General features: G+C 42.6%; 1 protein-coding gene across 7 annotated transcripts in view; it reads left to right on the top strand.

Annotated features, from left to right (window-relative positions):
* The first annotated feature begins 8165 nt into the window (after positions 1 to 8165).
* Positions 8166 to 20066, top strand: part of ACOT11 (acyl-CoA thioesterase 11) — a 92722-nt gene continuing 80821 nt past the window's right edge. For 6 of the 7 annotated variants that reach the window (XR_006414706.1, XM_044429863.1, XM_044429869.1 and 3 more), the window contains exons 1-2: positions 8166 to 8179; positions 10797 to 10995. The gene's annotated coding sequence lies outside the window, so the exon portion shown is untranslated. Of the gene's footprint in view, positions 8180 to 10796; positions 10996 to 11054; positions 12803 to 20066 lie in introns of those variants that run through there. The other variant, XM_044429865.1, reaches the window with a different exon arrangement.

Consider the following 20066-nt stretch of genomic DNA (forward strand, 5'->3'; position numbering starts at 1 on the left):
AATGTGATGCTTAATACACAGTGCAGTGTTCACTTCCTTCCAGGAGAGGGCAGAGTTACATGCACAAGCTGGTTAACTACAAAGCTTTACAGGCTTCGCTACGTTCCCTTTCAAGTTTTTGTAATTCGCTGGAACCCTGAGTTGAACTTAAAAAAGGCTGCAGTAATCTGGCATCCATCAGATGGGTGGGACTACAGCTCCCATCATTTCGGACCAAGCTAACTGGGTGTGATGGGAGTTGCAGTCAATACATTTGGAGAACACCAGACTGGAGAAGCCTGGCTCAGACAAGTCTTGCACTGCCCTTCAATCAGTGAGTTTAAATGCCAATGCTGCCCTTCCCTTGTGTTTTAGATATACCATGTAAGTCTAAGTTACAGTAGGAACCTCCAGCTTAAAAAAAAAACAACTTCTTTATTTCTTCACCATAGGTGAATTCCTTCAGTTCCCATAAGGGACTGTGGTGATCCTGATATTAGGGATGCACAGTTAAGCTTAAAGCTGAACTGGATTCAGGAACTAGGAGGGCAAGAACTGTGTCTTTGGAACACTGGTGGCATAAACTGCCTTAGCCCACTTTGTGGTGGTGGTGTGAACATGGTATGAGCTGTAAACTTGGGTTTGTTCCGGATCAATTACATTGCTAATTTAGCTTGTACTAAACACTGTTGGTTTTGGCAGGAGAAGGACCCCTGCTGTTAAACCACAGGAAGAAATGTACACTTCTTCAAATGGCATAATCAGATTTTAAAGTTTCTCACTTTTTAAAATTCTTAAAGATAAACTGTTTAAACTGCTAGTTTAATAGATTAGTTTGTCCAGTTTTTTGAGTGTGTTCAAAAAGCAGATCTAAACATGAGAAAACAAGCTTTTTTTTTTTTAGGTGGCCAAGCATTTTTGCCTGTAGTTTGCAAACAGGCTGCTTGTGTATTCAAATTGAAAACTAGGCACTCAGCAGGCTATCTTCATGAGGCATTTACCTGACTTGCATGCATATGATGCATATGTCTAAGCTTTAGGCACCAGGCTATATTTCCCTTTTCAGTCCTACAAACTGCAGCTATTTAGTGATTAGAGTAGCACCTGTGTGTTGTTTCTGCAGTCTACTGAATTGACTGTTCATACAAAACACTCCTTGCTAGCCAATAACAAGCAGTGCTTCCCATCCTAAGTGAAAGCTGGATCTTTCAATTTGACTGAACCCTGCACATAGTAATATGTATAGAACATGTTGAACAACATGTTTGATTCCCTACTTATAGAAGTACTGATTCTTGGTTTTAATGCAAGATGCTCAGCCTCACTTCTAGATGAAATACTGTAGATTTAGAAACATAGAAACGGAGCAAGTCAGAAGGGATCTCCTGGGCCATCTAGTCTGACCCCTGGCTTTGGATTTCCCACACTAGATGAAAAATGAGTGGATCAGTTATGGTTACTGAAGAATGCTCCTGGGCAGTGTTGAGTGGACTAACATTGGCTACAACCTGCTGAAGGGAGATTAGCAGGAAGGTTAGGAGAAGTGAGAACTCTCAAAACAGGTTTCAGTCTCAATCAGTTACACCCTAACTTTGGGCTGTCCCAGTTATGTTGGTCTGCCGTTCTCCTCTTTCCCAGTTGGTATAGCAGGCTGCTCAACCCAACCTTCTGCATGACTGTAGTGGAAACTTCCTTTAAATAGTTAATTTGTTGGCCACAGCTGAACTTGCCAGCCTGTGAGCTTGTGAAGCGTTCAAAGGAAGCTTGAGCTGAAAAAGGGCAGTTGTAGCTGGGAATGGACTGAGGGAGAATAGTTTACTAGCACAGCCGCAAAGGTTTAATACTGTGGTTGGGACTCCCATCTCTTTGCCAGAAACTCAAGCTGTCCCAGAGGCTAGGCTAGCTAATGCAAAAGAATCCACAAGGTTTTGATTTATTAGGCTAATGCGCCAACTAGTGCCTCTTCCCCATTTCATAATGAGCCTTTTCCACTAGAGATGCCTGCAAAACTGCTTTTATTATCCACTTTGCAGATGGAAGTGTAAAGTTTCCAGGTTGTAGAACACTCTCTGTAGAGCTCTTTTTCACTCTTCCTCCTCCCCCACCCTCTTCTGCAAAAGAGAGTTCTTGCATCTTAGGTGGAAGGAGTAAAAGGAGATTATAGTTTATGTCCATCTTTGAAAAGTCTGCATAGTCAATGCAAATAGGTGATGCAGACAGGGGCTGGTATAGGCATAAATGTTCAACACATGTACCGGGAAGTAGTGCCCAGTTCAGCCTTAAATACCCTGGTTGGCTACAGAAAACCAGCAGTTCTAGCCTCAACAGCACTTCTTTCCCCATTGGAAACATGGGCATGGTAGGCCTGTATTACCCCTAAGATATTAAGAATTAATAGGACTAGAGCTACACATGCAGTGACTGTAGAATTCTGAGCTAATAGAAAGGTTTGTACCACTTCAGATTACAGGTGTGGTTATAATGAGGTGGGTTTCCTGAAAAATAGTCCAAAGAAAAGTAGGAGAATTTACATAGTGTCATTTGCATAGGAAAGGTTTTGGTTTGCATTGGAAAATGTCTTGATGCCATAGTGCAGGGGCAGGCAACTTGTGGTCCTTCAGATGTCTGGATAGCCGACTCCCGTGGCTATACTGAAGGTGGTGCTATGTAGCTCATAAAACATCTTTGCTTACTAAGTTATTGTCCTTCTGACTACAGTTGTTTATCTCTATAAATTAGTACTAAATCACTACTAAATGATCCCTCATATTATACTGATACTTCACTTCTGCCATATCAAGACTTCTCCACTTCCTTCCGTGGTGTGGGAGGTCCAGGCCTGAAAAAATGCATGTAAAATGCTGCCTTGCATACAAATCCATACAAGTCCATGGGTCTCAGCCGTATCTGCTAGGCCATAAGCTCTCATACATCTTTATAGGGATTTGTGCCACATCCACGGTTTGGAAGATGAGTGTTGCCGTGAGGGGAAGGACCATTTTCCCCCAGTTTACAGAAGGATCAGCCAGCAGACAAATAAGCTTATGTGCTGGCGCTAACCAGGTTGAGTGACTATTAAAAAGATCTTGCAAGAAAATACCTGGCCATTTACATGATATTGCATCCATATGATGACATGGACCATTTACATGAGGTTCTCCTGTGTTTTCCCAATCATTTTCTGTCTCTTTTAAGTTTACAGGGAATCTAGCTTTTTAAAAAAGAATAGAACAGAGCCGAAACCCCTGCAGTTGTAAATTGCCTTAGCCCACTGTGTTTTTAAAGAGGTGTAGTTTTGAGATGTGCAACAAGTGCTGGACCAGTGAAGTTAAGGTCATGCCTCTACCTTAGCTCACCTTCACAATAGGATTTGGCAGCAGTGCTGTTAAGTAACAAGTTAGTTGAATGTAAACTTAAACTGTTTTTAAAAATGGGGCATGCTTGGATACCCTACTCACAGGACTGTATGAAGCCCATCAGCGTGGGCAGAAGATAGCAGGATATGTGCGCAGAAAGCACTGTACCTCTGAAGTGTATGCAGTCAGCTGCAGTTGTGAACCTTGCTTGCAGCAGAAGACCATTTGTGAGGATTCACCAGCCTAGAATCAGCATCATTGTCTTCTGTCACCTGAAGCATCAGTGATACTTCAGTTTAAATAAAATTTGCAGTTCCTTGTTGGTGAATTCCAGAGAACAAAGGCGTTTCATGGTTTCTTTGGTCTCTCCTTTGATTTTCGTTCTGCTCATCCTGTGTTTTCCATTCATTATTAGGACCAAAGTGCCATATAAAATGCAAGCATACTTCTCAACCCAAAACAGATTAGCTCTTGTTGGCTTTGTTTTCTTCTGTGCTTGGGTTTCTTTGCAGTTCGATTGATGGGGAGCTCTGATAATGAAGTTGTGTTTCTCCGCTTGTGTTTTTTCAAGAGGGTTTTCTAGATGCAATATAACCCGCTCGTTGTAAGAAGCAGAATAATGAGAGCCTCTTAAATGCTTGACCTGTGATGAAGTCTGAAAACCAAAACTCTACTGATGTTCTGATATCCTTCTAGTGCCATGTTCATGTGTTGATAATGTTCAGGCACAATTAGCATAATGTTGTAATTATGGCTTATAAAGACTGTATTCCCCAAGCTGACAGCATCTTTTCATCTAGGGTGTGCTGGTGTGCTAACTTAATACACATGTGTCCCCCCCACAACTCCATGTCTGCTGAATGAATACACACCAACAAGCTATATCTGTTCCAAATCTATTACCATATGCCTGTCTTTTTACAGTTCTTTGGTGCATGATGCTCATAGAGTGGATAATTAGCTAAGTGAATTAATTGACATTCATACGTGCAATTAGCAAATGGTTACAAGCAAGCTATTCTCTTTGGGATGACTAAAATTTCTAGGGGACTAGTGTAAAAATACTGTAAAATCATTAAGAGTAAATAATGAGGGTTGATTACTATGCATGATTATAGAGGCTGTTTTCTTTCCTCAGCTATAAAAGTGCACACATTGTAAACAAGTCTGTGTGGGGTTGGGGGAGAAAAGCAATGCTATAAAATGTTCTGGAAAATGCCACCTCTGGGGAGATGGTTGGATATGTATTCCAGATAAAATATGAACCAGATGGATGATATGCCATAAACAGTGTGATGATAGTTGTTGCTTTAAGTTCTTCATCTTCAGTGGGCAACAGCAGCTTTTATGTAACAGGTTTTCTCTTCGATATTTACTACAGAACAATGGGAAATGCTCAGTTCTCTCATTATCGACTAATGCAGAAACTCTAATTGAGTTGGTGCTCTGGATTTCTAAGGCACAGTTCGTATGTCTTACAGTAAAGAATACCATTCCTTGTGGTATTAGAAACTAAGCAGCCATATTTCCCTTTGTGTAGGGGTCTGTGGGCCATGGTCCACATGCAGGCTTTTGCCCCTTTCTGTGTTCTTCTCAGAGCCTGCATGTGGGTGTTCCACTGAGTTTGTGCTGCAGCCCAGTTAATCTACTCCATTGCAGGGAAAAGAACAGCAATCCCAGTTGTGGTTGTGGGGTGCAGGGGGGAGGCTTTAGCCTCCTTTCCCCACATCCCCTAAGCAGCCAAGATCTCCATTTCCCACTGCTAATGGTGGTGGTGAAGTGAAGAGCCAGTGTGGCGTAGCGGTTAAGAGCATGGGACTGGGACTCAGACGACCTGGGTTCTAGTCCCCGCTCAGCCATGGAGCCAACTGGGTGATTTTGGGCCAGTCACAGACTCTCAGCCCAACCTACCTAACAGGGTTGTTGTTGTGGGTTTAAGATGGAGGAGGAGATGTAAGCTGCCTTGAGCCCTTTGTAGGAAAAAGGGAGGATATAAATTGATAAATAAATAAATAAATAAATAAATAAGAAAGATCCCAACTGGGTTTGCTGGGGTGTGAAGGAGGTTGTAACCCCTTCCTTCCAGAAAGTTTGAAGCAGTTTCCCCCAGAAACCTTGAAGCAACCTCGAATTGCCCCTCCTCCTGTGGACAATTGAAATTAAGGGTTCAATCCCAAAAGAGGCTTGTGCAAGTTGAATGCCATGGAAGGACGTAATGAGAAGTCATGAATAAAGGCTCAAGGAATTTGGCACAAGTGCATTCGTTGGTTGGTTGGTTGGTTTGAGACAACAGGAAGGTGTGCATGACATACAAAGCCACCCTGCTAATATGCTACACAGTGTGGTTTGCTTCTGAAACAAGTCACAGTATGTCTGACAGACAATCAGGTTCACTGTGGCTTGGGCTCCCCTCTGTGCCTTTATCCTCCACTTGGCATGTTAGTGTGTGTGTTGCAACACAACCTGCCTTGCTTCCATTGCTGCCACTTTTCATTCGTCACTTTTTAAAAATTTTCTTTAGACCCTCAAAATGCACAGTGGGAGTCATCTTTGTTATTTTATTCCACCCCTAGAAAGTTGCACAAATGTGTTGATTTAAAAACAACAACAACAACAACAACAACAACCTTTCAGTCTATTCCAAGTGCCTCTTATGCCTCTCAGACATGTGCAGCCTTGCCTGGTAAACTGTTGTTCCAGCTGCTAAAGGGAGCAGCCAAGTGGATTAGGTAACATAGCACATACATGGAAATTGACAAGACTAGACCATATAAGCTGATTTGCAGGTAGTTGCGGGGGACCAGTTGCTGAGTTGTCCAGTTAAAAGGCTCTAGAAATCAGCAAAAGTAGGTGCCCCATAAAGAACGGGAGACAGTATCTCTGTCTTGGCAATTTTACTACAGCTTCCAGATGTTGCATTGACACATCTCAGTGCCTTCTTGAGTCTCCAACTTCCCTGCTGATACAGTGGAGGGAATTACCTGGAAAGTGGAGGGCACAGAGAAATGCTAGTTTTAACACTTTAAAGCAACAGGATTATTTTGGCAAGAGGAAAACATGGCCCTCCCGTTAATGCACCTACTTTTGCTACTTTTTTCCCTTCATGACTTGAAATTAGCCACTGACAGCTGTGTGCAAATCAGACTATATACTTCTCAGCTTGTTAGTTCCCATATAAGTTACTTATTCAGTTGTTCCCGTTGACGGCTGAAACATACAAAGCAATTAAACAGGCAAGATAGCCAATAATAATGCACTTAGGAAGGACTGACACCAACAGTTACAAATACAGTTGCACAGTTTCTTGTGGCTGTAAAATGGATAGCAAACCAGTTATGATGACTCCAAAGTGCCCCTTGGGTATTGGTGAAGAAGCTGTCACTGGTGACAGCAATGGTGAAATCAGGAAAACTTTTGTCTTTTTTCCCCTTTTGGCTACTCTTTTCAAAAGGCTCACTAGCAGACTCCCACACCCCACAATGAAATTGCTCTCCCTGGTTCAGATGACACTACAAACCATCATGGATCCAACAACCCATAGAACAAGCTATGGGTTGTCAGGGTGGCTTGTTGCTGAAAATTATCTCCCCTGTGGGAAGTGATCTAGGTTTGGATGACAGGACAACCCAAGATAACTGATTATTTGTGATGGTTGTTGTGTCATGTGAACCAGCTCAATGGATGCTTCCAGACAGATGGCTCCTAACTCTCGGAAGGCATCATGCAGCTCTTCTGCCTTTCTATCTTTTATTTCGCATTGGATTTTCTGCAGTAACAAAAATGACAGAGGAACTGGTGAGAAAACATAGAAATACGAGTATTGCAAGTGGTTAACAATAACATGTGGACAATCCATAAAATTCCATGAATGAGGCAGAATAGTTGCATATAAAAACCTTCTCTGGAAGCACCCGAAGTTGCTGTAATGAGTAGTCTATATGGTGCTCCGCAATCTGGGCATGGATCTCTCCCAGACCATGAAAGTGTTTCTGTGGTTGGGCTTTGAGGACCCAGCAGTCCAGTATGAGTTTAGGGCCTTTTCCAGCTATGTTTATATATGCGTGCCAACATAGGATTACATTTAATGCTTCCAAAGAAGTGGATAGCCATGAAAGCTGACACCGTAATAAATCCGTTAGTCTTTATAATGCTGCAGGGCTATTTGTTGGTCTGGTTTCCTCTTGGAGCTGTGTTCCGAACCCTATTGCTGTGGATGCTGCTGTCTGAAAACACTGCACAATGCTTGCATAGTGAGCTTTTTCTTTATAACGTTGACTCTCTTTTTTAGGGTTGAACAAAAGACAACACATTTAATTCTTTGCAGATTGTTCAGCTCTGGACATAGTTTGTCCTTCAGATCCATATTCCTGCCTATGTAACCCTCTCTACGTACTCTTTCTTCAAACTAAAGCCATATTTGTGCAATCAGGCAACACCCAGCGGCGAGTCCCCGGGGTTCAAGAGTAAATATCCAAGTGAACAGGAAAGAGCAACTCTAAAGAAATGTAAGCATATTGAGAAGAAAAACAAGTGGAAAGGTTTAGAAGGCAAGCCTTCCCCTCCTGTGGATCATGACAAGGGGGTGTTCTTGCCTTGCTCAATTCCTTTTACCCTTTTCAGTGTTTGAAATATGCATTAATAAAATTCCTCACAAGTATTTGGATTTCTAAGGGCAAAGGGGGCTGTTCTGGTTGGCTTTAGAATGTCATCCTGGAATTACTGCATCCAACATCTACATCTGGCTTGAACTAAATGTATGACTTGATGCAAAAATATCCCTTCTCAGTTTCAAGATTCTTTAGGGATGGTGCATCCACCACATCCGTGCCTAATCAGTTGCAGTGGTTAAACTTCCCACATGCTTAAAAAGTATTTAATGTTGTTTCTAATGCGTGATTCTGTAAAGCAGTACAATGTAAAGGCTGCATGGTTACTATGGACTTGATGGAGTGACACTAGCTCTGTCTTCCCTAAGAGCAGCTGAAAAGCTAGTCCAGGGCTTTGTTCCATGGTGCTTGTGCTGAGACAGAATTTTGGGGTTGGAGTGGCAAACCTGCCAGATGGAATCCAGGCATTATCTCATCTCACTGATAATTTGTGAGAAAGAAAAAGTGCAGTTCTATGAAAGCAAAGAGTAAGACTACAGCTTGTATGCTGGAAGATGGCTCATTCACTGGCAAGAGCCACTATGATGTGCCTGCAGCTTTACCCAGAAGCTTACAATGAATGTGTTGTCCCATTACCACATGTTACACTTATTTATATTTTCCTCTGTGATATATAGAAAGACAGTGAGGGTGTGTGTGCACATTTGATGTACTGGAGATTAGCCATTCCTTTCCGATTTTATTTGCACTCTTCAAATGAAAATATCTTGTGTGGATAGACAACAGTAAATCCTTTTGTTCAAGAATTAGGTCTTAGGATATTGCAAAATGGGCCAAATCTCTCTTCTGTCAGTCCATCCTTCTAGCTGATGCAGAGCGATATGGGCACTGGAGTCTAGGTGGCTACTTACCCACTGTCTCCTATGATAAATGCATCACCAGAACAGAGAAAGAAAGGGGACAGTGATTTGTGGATAACGCTTTCATTTTCATATGCGAATTTTTATATATGGATGCAAATTTCAAAGTAAGTGATTTAATAAAGAAGACAAGGCACCCCACCAAAGTGGAGAAGACTGGCCAGCGGGTGGGAGGGCCTGCTCAGCCTGCTGTCCTGCTCCACCCTGTTGATGCCCCCCCCCCCCCCCCCCACAGTGCTCTCCTCTGCAGAGTTGCCTTTAAACCAGACTTGGTCTGGACCGCTCTTCAAACAGAGGATACCTTCAATAGGAGTACTGCCTTCTGCCAGCTCTTCAAGAGGGAAGGCGGCTTGTGATAAGGACACCACACCACCCTAGAAATATGGTTGCCCACCTACACAGCATTGTGTAGTCATTCTCTCCCTTCCGCACTGCTGCAGAAATACCAAACAAGCATGCCAGGCGATATGAGATGGGAAGTTCCACTGGGTTCTTGCTTCAGCACAATGACAGCGCAGGTTTCCCTCTCTGGAGGGAGAGTCTCCAGAGAGAGCTGAATCACTGGGTGGCAAAAGATTTGGATGGGCAGAAAAGTAGGATGGAGCAGGTGCCTGCTGCCTTTTGTTCCCTGCTGCCCAGCCCACTGCCCTGTCTATAAACAATTGTCATAGCATAGCTTAAGTCCTCTTGCCTGTATGCTCTGTTACTCGAGGTGATTAAAAGCCAGCTTAGAAAGTGTGTTGTGATGCAATCAAATCATTATGCAATAAAACCCCCTAGTGGTTAGTAACTGCTGCTTTATACAGCCTGGTTTCAAGCATTAATTTTTGGCAAACTTCTTTCTGCACATTCACAAAGCCACTTTTCTTCACAACCCTGTTTTTTCACTGTAATCCTGTGTGTACCCATCATTTTCCATTCACATGGTGGACTGGATTTCCCTCTTGCCTGGATTGATTCTGCATTTTTTCCTGCAAGCTAGCTATGTAGAACATTGATGTGTTCCTCCTCTTCTTTCTGAAACCCTGGAGTGCCACTATCAATCAGCATAGAAAATATACAAATCTATGTTTGTGTGACACATGAATTCTCAATCATTTTGCAAGAGCAACAGTTGTGGCTTTTATTATCTCTTTGTTGCTCAGCTCAGATGATTCCTGTGCTTGCAACAAACCCTGATCACTTGGAGAGTAACTTTCGCTCTGTACGCATTGGTTGTTTCAGGCTTAGATGCCTGCCTATATAACTTTGGTCTGAGGGTCAAACTACACGTGACATGAATTGAGTCTGTTGCAATTGGGCCATTGTTTTTTCTTTGATTATAGGGTGTGCTCTTGTTCAACTGCGGCCATATGCAGGGAGTGGAGGTTTATCCCTTTCACAACATGATTGTGATTTGTTAAAAAAAGTCCCTTGTCCACTGCAGTTAGGCTTAAAGGGAGGTAAGTGCCCGGTGGGAAAAGTGGCAGGCAGATGTTGTAGAATAACTGCTCCCTCCTGCTTCTGTCTTCAAATTCCCATGATAGACATTTTGACAAGACTGCAGACTGCCCCGTGTGTTCCCCACCACATATACATTGCATGTCTTTGTGAGCTAAGATATTGACACTTAAATTACAAACATTTAATTTGAATTTGCAGTTAAAAAACGAAATCAGAACAACAGTGTGCATTAGAAACTTAGAAAGCAAAGGATTGTTCATTTTATACTTTCTCCCATGAACTTATAAGGAGCAATATGTAGGCTTGACTTATGGTTAATGTTCAAGAGCCTTGAAAATTCTGAAGAAATCTCTCAGAGGAAGAGTTTTGCTTTGAAAGATTTTGAAAAGTAGTTCATGATGAGAGGTTTATGTTCCACCTTAAAAAAACTTCAGCAGGATTTTTTTTTCTTTACGGAAGTTGGGGATAGAATACTTTTCAGCGATCCAAAGAAGCGATCTGCTTGGAAAGCCCTTAGGGCACATGCACCTACATACTTGGCGTAAAGAGCGTGAATTTGAAAAATACTGCGAGCAGGTGGCCCGACGTTTCCGTTTGCCCATAAGTAACTGCCTGAGCTGATCATTCACTGCAACTGTTTCTCTCCTGAGTAAGAATACTGCTTTGTAGCATTCTGCTTCCCCGGCAAAGGTGAGAGGGGCTGGGGGCCAGGAAGGAGGGAGAAAAGGAAGGAAGCAGCCTGATCTGACAGTTTTGCTGGGCTGTGAGGGGATGGGGAGGCTGGAATATGACCTCTCAGAGTTCCCTGTGCGCTTTTGATCTCAGAGCAGATTATCAAGAGAGTGCTGTTTCAGTCACAATATGTATAAGTTCAGTACTTTGTGCAGATCGAGCTGCCATTCAGGCAGAACTGGAAACAGAGTTCTTTATGAGCTTTATTTGCTGGTAGCTTTGTTTGTTTTAAAAGTTACTTCAGTAGTCAAGGGTTTGGAGGGAAAGGCACACTTTAGTTTGGAAGGTATTGATGAAGGAATGTGAACCTGTTTATTTTTGTTTCTTGGCGTGGGTTCTTTTCTCTGTATGATGTAAACTTAAAACTGAATTCTGCTTTGGTGGTGCAACAGTTGCCAGACTCTTTGAAAGCCTTTGAATTTGAGGTTCCTACTCCTACTCATTGTGCTGCATCAACAGAGTGGTTAGTCTGATAGTTGGGGCAAGACATCCAAAACTCTATCCATCATATCAACTTGGGGTTGAATGGGCCTGGGAACTTTCCCAGACTGGATAGTTTAGGAGTTGATAGGAGTTGTTGCTAAGTTGGTTCCAGAGCGTGGGAAACTGACTGGGAGGGGAGATCTGAAATTTTACCTCTGTAGTGGGCTTTCTTCCTCCTTCATGCAGTATGTTGTTGTTCCTTAGAATAATTCTGGAACAGAACTTTTCTAGCACTCAAACAGCAGTGTTCAGGTGCTTGTTCATTTTGATTGCTATTGCTATAAAGAATGCAGTTGCATATATGTGTATCACTGAATGGCATGGAGAGCTTCTGTTGAAGGACTATTTCTGGCTTCCCTTGCAATAAAAGTGCTATTAACTTTCTGTCTGGAAAGCTCCTATTCCTGGAAAGAACACAGCATGACAAAATGCTCACCATCGTTGTGTAAGGGTACATCTGGGGGACACACAGCCTGTTCTCTCTGCCCTGTTTTTAGGCAGGAGCTGAGGCCTGTGTACAGTTAGATATGTGGCAATCCTATGACTGACCTGTCTCAAGGTCTGGGGTTAAGGGATCAGCATCATTTTGAACTAGCACCGTTCTGATCCCTGGAGCTTGCAAGCTGTGCTCCTCTGCCTCAGTGCAGTCTCTGCTTGTTCAGCGGTTCTCTCTGAGCAGGTGAGCAGTGACAGAAATGAGAAGATGGAGCTGCTCCTTCCACGTATCTTCTGTTGTCCTTCTGGACGTGTGTGTGAACCATGCTTGGAAGGTATGACATCTGAAAGGGCAGCTGTGAGCAGCCTCCTCCCACTGAAGCCATCTTGTTTGAGGGCCCCTAAAACTTGAACCTGGCACCGGCTATCCCATTAGTATTTGTCCATGCTGCGTTTTGAAACCACAATTGTAAGCACCCTCAATTGAAGTCAGTTCTACTGAAGTCAGTCAGATGTGCTTCCAGGTAGATATGGTTAGGACTCTACAAGAGCTCTCTTTACAGTTAGCTAGGCCAAAGCATTTGTATTTAGATTGTTTCCATCAGATGGACAAATAGAAAGGGCAGTAACTCCATGACAGAGCTCTGCTCCGAATACAGAAAGTCACAGGTTCCATTTGCACCTTCTCCAAGCTGGGTTGGAAGAATTTCTGCCTGAAACATTGGAGTGCTGGTGGCAGTTAGTGTCATCGACAGATGGAATAGCACCCTAGGCTGGCACTCTATTAAGCGGCTTCCTGTGCTCTAGTATATAATAGCTTGTGCTATGTTTCTGCTGTACCATAAAGGTCTGTATTCATTTGCTGCTACCTCTAGATACTATGTTAAGGCAGTGAGCAACAGGTTTATATGAGGGCCATATACCCTGCACCACTCGGGTGGTAGTGGGGAGAGACTGTCACCATAACAAAGATTGTTAAACAAACTGCAGAGAGATTAGGAAGAAATGACATCCATTTTCAGATTGCTGTTTGGACCTAGCTTTTATGGAAATCAGTGCGTAAGCTGAATGAGGGCATGCAGCGGGGAGCAGTGATTTTTTTTCAGGTACTGGTTGGGTGCATAACTGAGTGTGCAGTTATTTATTCTGGGGAGGTGCCAGGGGTTGGGGTAGCAAGGATGCATTCCTGAAGTTTGGCCAAACAGTGAACTTCTTCCTGCACCATGCAGTTGCATTTGCACAAGGACTGTCTTCTCCCTGACCTCCCCCATTCATATGCAATCTTACTAGCTATGTGGAAAAATGCATGATAAGGACTTTGGACCTCCTTGGTAGAATGTGTCTGTTTTCTCAAAAATCTTATTGCTATGTGTCTTCTGAGCCATTAAGGACTATCTACATCTTTGGAAGAGGAAGAACCCAATGAAGTTGATCAGAGCCATGCATATTGAGCAGACTTCCTCAAAATGTTGATCCTCCAGATGTGCTAGACTGCAGCCTCCTCGATTTCAGCCAGTAAGATCAATGACTAAGGTCCCTGGGGATTGTAGGGATTGTAGTCTAGCACCTTTGGAAGACACCAGATTAGGAAAGGCCACTGTAGAGAGGTGTACCTTGTGGGCTCTGGGAGATTTGGCCAGAATGGAGGGCAGTGGTTACTGCAGTTTTTACCCAAGCGCTAAAAACCCTTTCATAATGATATTACTCATGACATTAGCAAATTACTTTGCATATGTTCAGATAAGTAGAAAACTGAAAGCAACTCCTCTGCAGGACTTTGATAGTATATATTTCATTTAACCAATGTCTATCTCACTTTTCAAAATTGTTCAAGGTGGGGTGGGGTGTGAGTAGGCTTTGTGTGTTTGTGTATATGTGATATACACAAAAGAAAGTAACATCTGAAGCTGTCATAAATCTAGGGTATCCCTTTACCTTATTTCTTTTCATAGTTCCAGGTTTTTATTTTTATAAATTTGAGCAGAGAACTACTCAAGTCTAATTAGGTTCTGCTTAGCTGCCATGGGAGTCCTTGGTTCTTAGTTTTTGTTGCCTTTTCATTGAGAAGAATTAATTGCCTAATCCTTGTTGTGTTTTCAGAGTTGGGGGAAACTTTGAGCAGATACATCATTGCCCCAACAAGCTTAATGGGTTTTTTTCCCCCCAAAATAGGTCAGGTTAATGAAGATTTGCTTGTTACTATGAATATTGCCTAATTATACACCAATAATCCCCCATGAGTATTTTATGATTGCAGCTCATGTTTGCATTTTTAAACATTCCAGGAAAAGTGTAAAATATACTCTGATGTTTTAAAATTGGGAACACATGATTTGAAATAAAGGGGAATCTATGTTAAAATACAAAGTGAAAAAGTGACAGCCTCCCAAGCAGCAAGACATGGAGCTTACTACTTTAAATCTGCTCCCCTCCCCATGCTTTATTTTTGCGCTAGCAGAAGTTGGTAATCAGGGTTCAGAGAGCTAGCGTACTTCTTCATGAAGCCTTTATTGTACATTCAGCTCACCTCATTCATGGATTTTATGGATGGGAGACAGATGATATCATCTTATGTTTGTATCCCTCTCATGCTTTTCCATTACTGCTTCCATCTCTCTTTTTTCCCCTCACCAGGAACAACAAAAAAATTAGGAAGGAAGAGATGGAATAGTTGCAGAGTGCTTTTTGAATGGTGGTGCCTAGGAGCTCTCCATCTGGAACCACCCCTACATGGATGTGAAAAATGATCTAGGGTAGCATCCAACTATGCTGTGAGACTGTTCACCCAGCACACTTCAACAACATCCCTAAGCAATCTAGATCTCTGTGGCCCACAAGAAGGAAGGCACAAAGATATACCATCAAAGTGCTTACCACACAAAAAGGAAGGCAAGCCATGTGTTAACAGAAAGGTTGATGTTACTGTGGATGGGCATGGGGCATACCTGCCTGCACTCCCTAAAGAGGATGGGCCAGCTGGAAGTGAGGTTAGCCTGGGCATGTGAGCCTTGGGACTGGCTCTGACACACTTGCCTCCCTTTGCTGGGATTTAAAGTCAAGCAAAGGAATCAAGTGGGGCCAGCAACACGAACCAGAGAAGGAGCACCACCACCATACACTTTAAGGGAGGTTAGACAAAGCAGTGAGGAAGGAGGATCTTCTAAGGGAATTTGTTAAGAAGTTGATGAAGTAAATGGCTATTGTTTCTGTGCATGGAAAAAGAGGGAAAGTGCAGAGTGATGCTGCATTCAGGAACCCAGTGGCAAGTGAAATTTCAAAAGAGAGAAAAGAATAATGTCAGTGTTCTTCAGAAGGATCGAGAAAGTGGCATAACAGAACCAGCTGAGTGAAGAGAGGCGATGTTAAATTTTAGAGTTAATTAAAATTCCTTTAGAAAAGTCCTGTGATGAGCCAGGGCTCTTAACCCTGATAGGAAGGTGAGAAAGACCACACACTTTGGCTGGTTCAGAGTCCATGGTAGTCTACACTCAATGGTTGAGTGTGGGTGGTTGCTGAAGTGTGGGTTATTGTGTTGTTTGAACCCAGCTACACTAGCAAACCATGGTTTGTTAACCACAAAAAGCCCACAGTTCAGTAACAAATAATGGGTTCTAGCCATGGGTAGTTTGTTGTTTAGAAACCATGGTTTGTTAGTGCAGCTGGGTTCAGACAGCATAATCAGACTGAATCCTAAAGTGTGGGTTACTTATGTTGTCTGAATTCAGTGTCTGTCCGTTTCTTTCTTAGAGCAAGAAGTGGACTCTGAGTTTTTCTTAAGAGTAAGAACATCTAACTTTCTCCTACCCTTTTGAAAAGTCTGACCACAGTCTATACAGTTTAGGTTTGGGGCACCTCAAACCTTCTCTCTCCCACATGAACTTGCCAGATGTGGAGGTTTACTTCAGAGGCCTCTCTTTGGATCGCCTTACCTTTGATGGTGAAATGAATGGTAACTTTTCAGTAGCAGTGCACCTCTGTATTTGCAAAGTCCTCCCTGGGTAATAGTGACTTTGTCTTCTGAATCCCAAGTGATTTTTAAAATTTGCCCAAACCTATAAGATTCTAAGTTAATGAATGTTTTTATTCTGCTCCTATGCTTTTAGTTGGCTTTTAAAACATTCATTGCAATGACAAAGATTTGCTGTTTTGTTGTTGTTTTGTGGGATTCTTTGAGAATCAGTGGGTAGTTTAAAAGTTGTATATAAATTCAAAGATAAATTTCCAAAAATGACAGCAATCCTTGTTCCCTTTTTGGCCCAAGTTGTGTCAGCTACCACTTGAGAAAAACTCCAGCTCCAAACATCTGTTAAATGGATAGTGTATCGTACAGGCTCTAGCATAAGAATTATTCTTATTCAGTGGGTAGTATAGAAAACTTTCCCTGCGTCCAAAGGCCAGAATAGTTTCTTGAAGCCATGCCAAGTTCATCAGGTGATTAGGAAGAACACCAGAGATAATTGGCTTGAAAACTGTTGCTGTTGTGTGCCATCAAATTGTCTCCAGCTTATGGTGATCCTATGAATGAATGCCCTTGATAACGTCCTGTCCTTGACAGCCCCTCCAAGCTCTTGCAAATGCATGGCTACAGCACTGATCCGTCTCCTAGGTGGTCTTCCTTTTTTTCTTCTGCCTTTGACTTTCCCTGGCATTATTGTCTTCTCTAATGGGTTTTTCTGCTTGAAATATCTGAAGTACAAAGTGCCTTAAGTATGGCAGCCTCAGTTTTGTCATTGATGCTTCCAGGGAAAGTTCTTGCCTGATTTGATCTAGGGCCCGCTTGTTCATTTTTACTGGTCCAGGACATTTGCAAAGCTTTTCTCCAGCACTGTGTTTTGAATGCATCCATTTTCTTCCTGTCAGCTTTTTTCACTGTGTAGCCTTGAAGGTAAGGACTGCTTACCTTCAGCAGCCCTTTCAGCAGCCCTTTCGCTGTGAAAATGAAACTGTTTCCCTTATTGAAGCAGCTTTGCTCCCAGGAAGATGCAAGGGGGGGGGGGCATATATGTGTGGTTAGAGCATGTGTGCATATTGACACAATCTGCAATACTGTGAGAAAGGAACTTTAGGAAATCCATGGCAAAAGGTGTTGCCTTTGGTTCGCAGCCTGGGGAGAAGAATTGTGTCCCTCACTCAGGCACCTTCAGAGACTCATGGAACATCCCCTAGCCTAGCCTATTCTGAGGATCGATACAGCCATAGAAAAGGAGACTATAAACTTTCTTGTTTATATTCTACATCTCTATTTTATCACTGTATTCAATAAGTTGTGTATCATCACTGACACAGGTGGTTTCTTTCTTCTTAAGTACCCTCAAATCTGAAGTGAAGTGCCTTGGCTGAACCAGAGCCCTGGAGTTAAAACAGAAGGAAAATTTTAATTTGCCCCAGGATGTTTCAATCCAACAATATTATCCCTGTTTCCAATAATTTCTATGCTCCAAGACTGAATTGAGGAACTCCCCTCCCACTGAACCTGTTATTTAATAACCATACATAATAACTTCCTTCGCTACATAAGGACTCTCACAATTTGTAATTTCTAAATGGAGTAAGTGGAATCAGTCAAACTTTCTAATGGCTGTTTTACTCTCCTATGTTTGTAGTGCCCTTACCTTAGCTGACATTCTGTATTGCTGGGAAAAGGTGTAAATTGTTATATAACTGGAAGATTGAGTTGTTTTGTCTGATGCCAGGGTGGTGGGAAATGTGGTGGGCTATGGGCTGAATAGTTGCTCTCATCCCTGGAATTCAAACAGCTTTCAGTACTGGAGATTAAACAGTTGCAAATGAGAAGTTGATCAGCAAAGCTAGGCATTGACAATTGACTCTTCTCATTCTGTTTGGATGCGCAGGTCATTTCACTGGTCAGGATAGGTTAGTGTGAGGCTTCTTTTGGCAACTTGGTCTATGACTCATCCGCTAGCCATTTGTATTTACTTCTAGTAAAGGACATGCTGCACCTTGGTCATTTCCAGTATCCAGTTCCTCCTGATGGTCTGTTCTTTTTACAGGCTAAATAAGCCGATTATACAAAGTAGCTTGCTATACATATTCAGTGATATGTCTTAAGAGTTGACCAACACAACCTTGAGGTTCATTCCATTTGTACAGGAATGCCATGAATGGAATTCATTCATTCTCAAGCTCATCTTTCTCTGATCAGTCCTCCTTTCTCCTGCTCTCAGGCTACTTGGTCTTATAGGAGTTTTTTATAGGTGGCAGGAGAGCTATGGTGGAGGGCTGCTGACCATCACAAAGTTGTGTGTGTGTGTGTGTGTGTGTGCACATGCCCTTCAAGATAGCTTACTATAGATACATGCTCTTAAAATAGGGCCAATATATGTGGACCAGTCCCTATAAGCATGAATACTCCTGTACCGAGGCTGCAAAACGTGGCCCCTGCCCTACTATTGCAGCCTAGGCCAACCTGGCACCCTCCAGAAGTATTGTACGATGGCTCTCATCATCCCTGACCACTGACCATGCTGACTGGGAGTTGAAGGGTTCAAGTTAAACTCATTAAATTCATTGTGCCCCCCTCCCCGACTCCTTGGGAAAATCCAAGGCTTACAAAAACACAATGAATATAGAATTAAGAATGGGAGATTATTTAAGTTCTCCACTTCTCCCTGGATTCAGAATCCAAGGCAGATTACAGCTTTGAGGTGCTTTTGAAGCCCCTCTGACTTGCATGGGTTCTCTTAGTATCATAGGCTTATCTGGAGAAGTAGAGAGCAGATGCAGCATTGTAATTGAGCTACCATTTTAATTTTTCCCATTATATCCCTGATGTCTCATTGTTTCATGGCATTCTGGGAAAGTGAAATAGCAACTCCCAATGGGCACAAGGAGGTTCTGCTCAGCCTGGTATCCTCCAGATGCTTTGGATGTTTACTGCCAGAAGCCCAAGTCAGCACGGCCGATGGTGCAGCACTATGGCTGTGATGGTCATCCCACAGTGTCTGAGGCACAAGTTGCTATTCTCCTTAGGGAAGATGGGGCTGTGAAGCTAGCCTGAACATTCATGTGACCTCTGCTCCTGTGATTGTGACTGCGTGTCCATCTATTTCAGCTTGCCATCATGAACTGGGATGAAACTGCAAAATGGCAGATATTTCCTGAGAGATTTGGAGCACTACTTAAATGATAGTTTCACAACTGTTGTCCTTTAGAGAACTTAAAGCTATTCAGCATTGATCTGATACTTGTATACAATGAGCAGATGTACACTGAGCTGCATCAAACTGAAACTTATTGTTGCACAGGCCTGTATGATCATGCAGCTTTTCTACTTTTTGTATTTTTAATGCTGCCTCCACCTTGCAGATGCCCTGCTTTTCATTACCTCTCTGACTACAGAGAAAACTAACATGACAGCATGGGAGGAGTGATGATTCTGCTTGAAGGCTTATATACAAAATGTAATGCCAGCATTTTGGGGGGTGGGGGGCCAGAACTAGGTCATCCAAGAGGTGATGCTGGAAGAACACTGCCTCCACCCAGGTAATGTATCTTGTTGCTATGGTGACCCTAAAGGCTGTATCAGTCAACAGCTTTCAGAATTTTGACAGCTGACTGAAACTGAAGGTTTTAACGAGGACAGACACTTGGTTAGTTTCAATAGGCAAGTACTCTTAAAAAATACTCCTTCACCTTGCTAATGTTTCTAGAATCTAAATTAATAATTTAGGCACACTCAGTGCAGCTTCTGACACTCCAAAGAAGGCTTGTTGAAGGATAATAGCATCCTCATTGGATGCAGTTTCTACTGGTCCTGAAACCCTGCAGTCAATAAAGTGGTATTTGCTGGTCTTTTTGTCATATTCCTGGAATACCAATTATGCCTGTGCAATAAGGGCTCTCCATTTCTTTCTGAGATAATGTAGATATGTGTATTTTATACTAGCAGAGTGGGCAATATCATAGCTTTCACTCATTGCAGGGTTTAGTTTATGGCCTCATCCCTATCCTAGACCTTCATATTAATTTGTTAATACAGTCTAGCATCTCCCAAGCAGTGATGTCCCATGTTTTAGGACTGAGGCAAGGGACACTCATCTGAATAGTCTTATTTCCTATCCACCTGTCTTTAAAGAACAAGCATACCGTAT

This window comes from Varanus komodoensis, unplaced genomic scaffold, assembly GCF_004798865.1.
Source record: "Varanus komodoensis strain SLA01 unplaced genomic scaffold, ASM479886v1 scaffold20_1, whole genome shotgun sequence".
In the NCBI taxonomy this organism is placed as follows: Eukaryota; Metazoa; Chordata; class Lepidosauria; order Squamata; family Varanidae; genus Varanus; species Varanus komodoensis.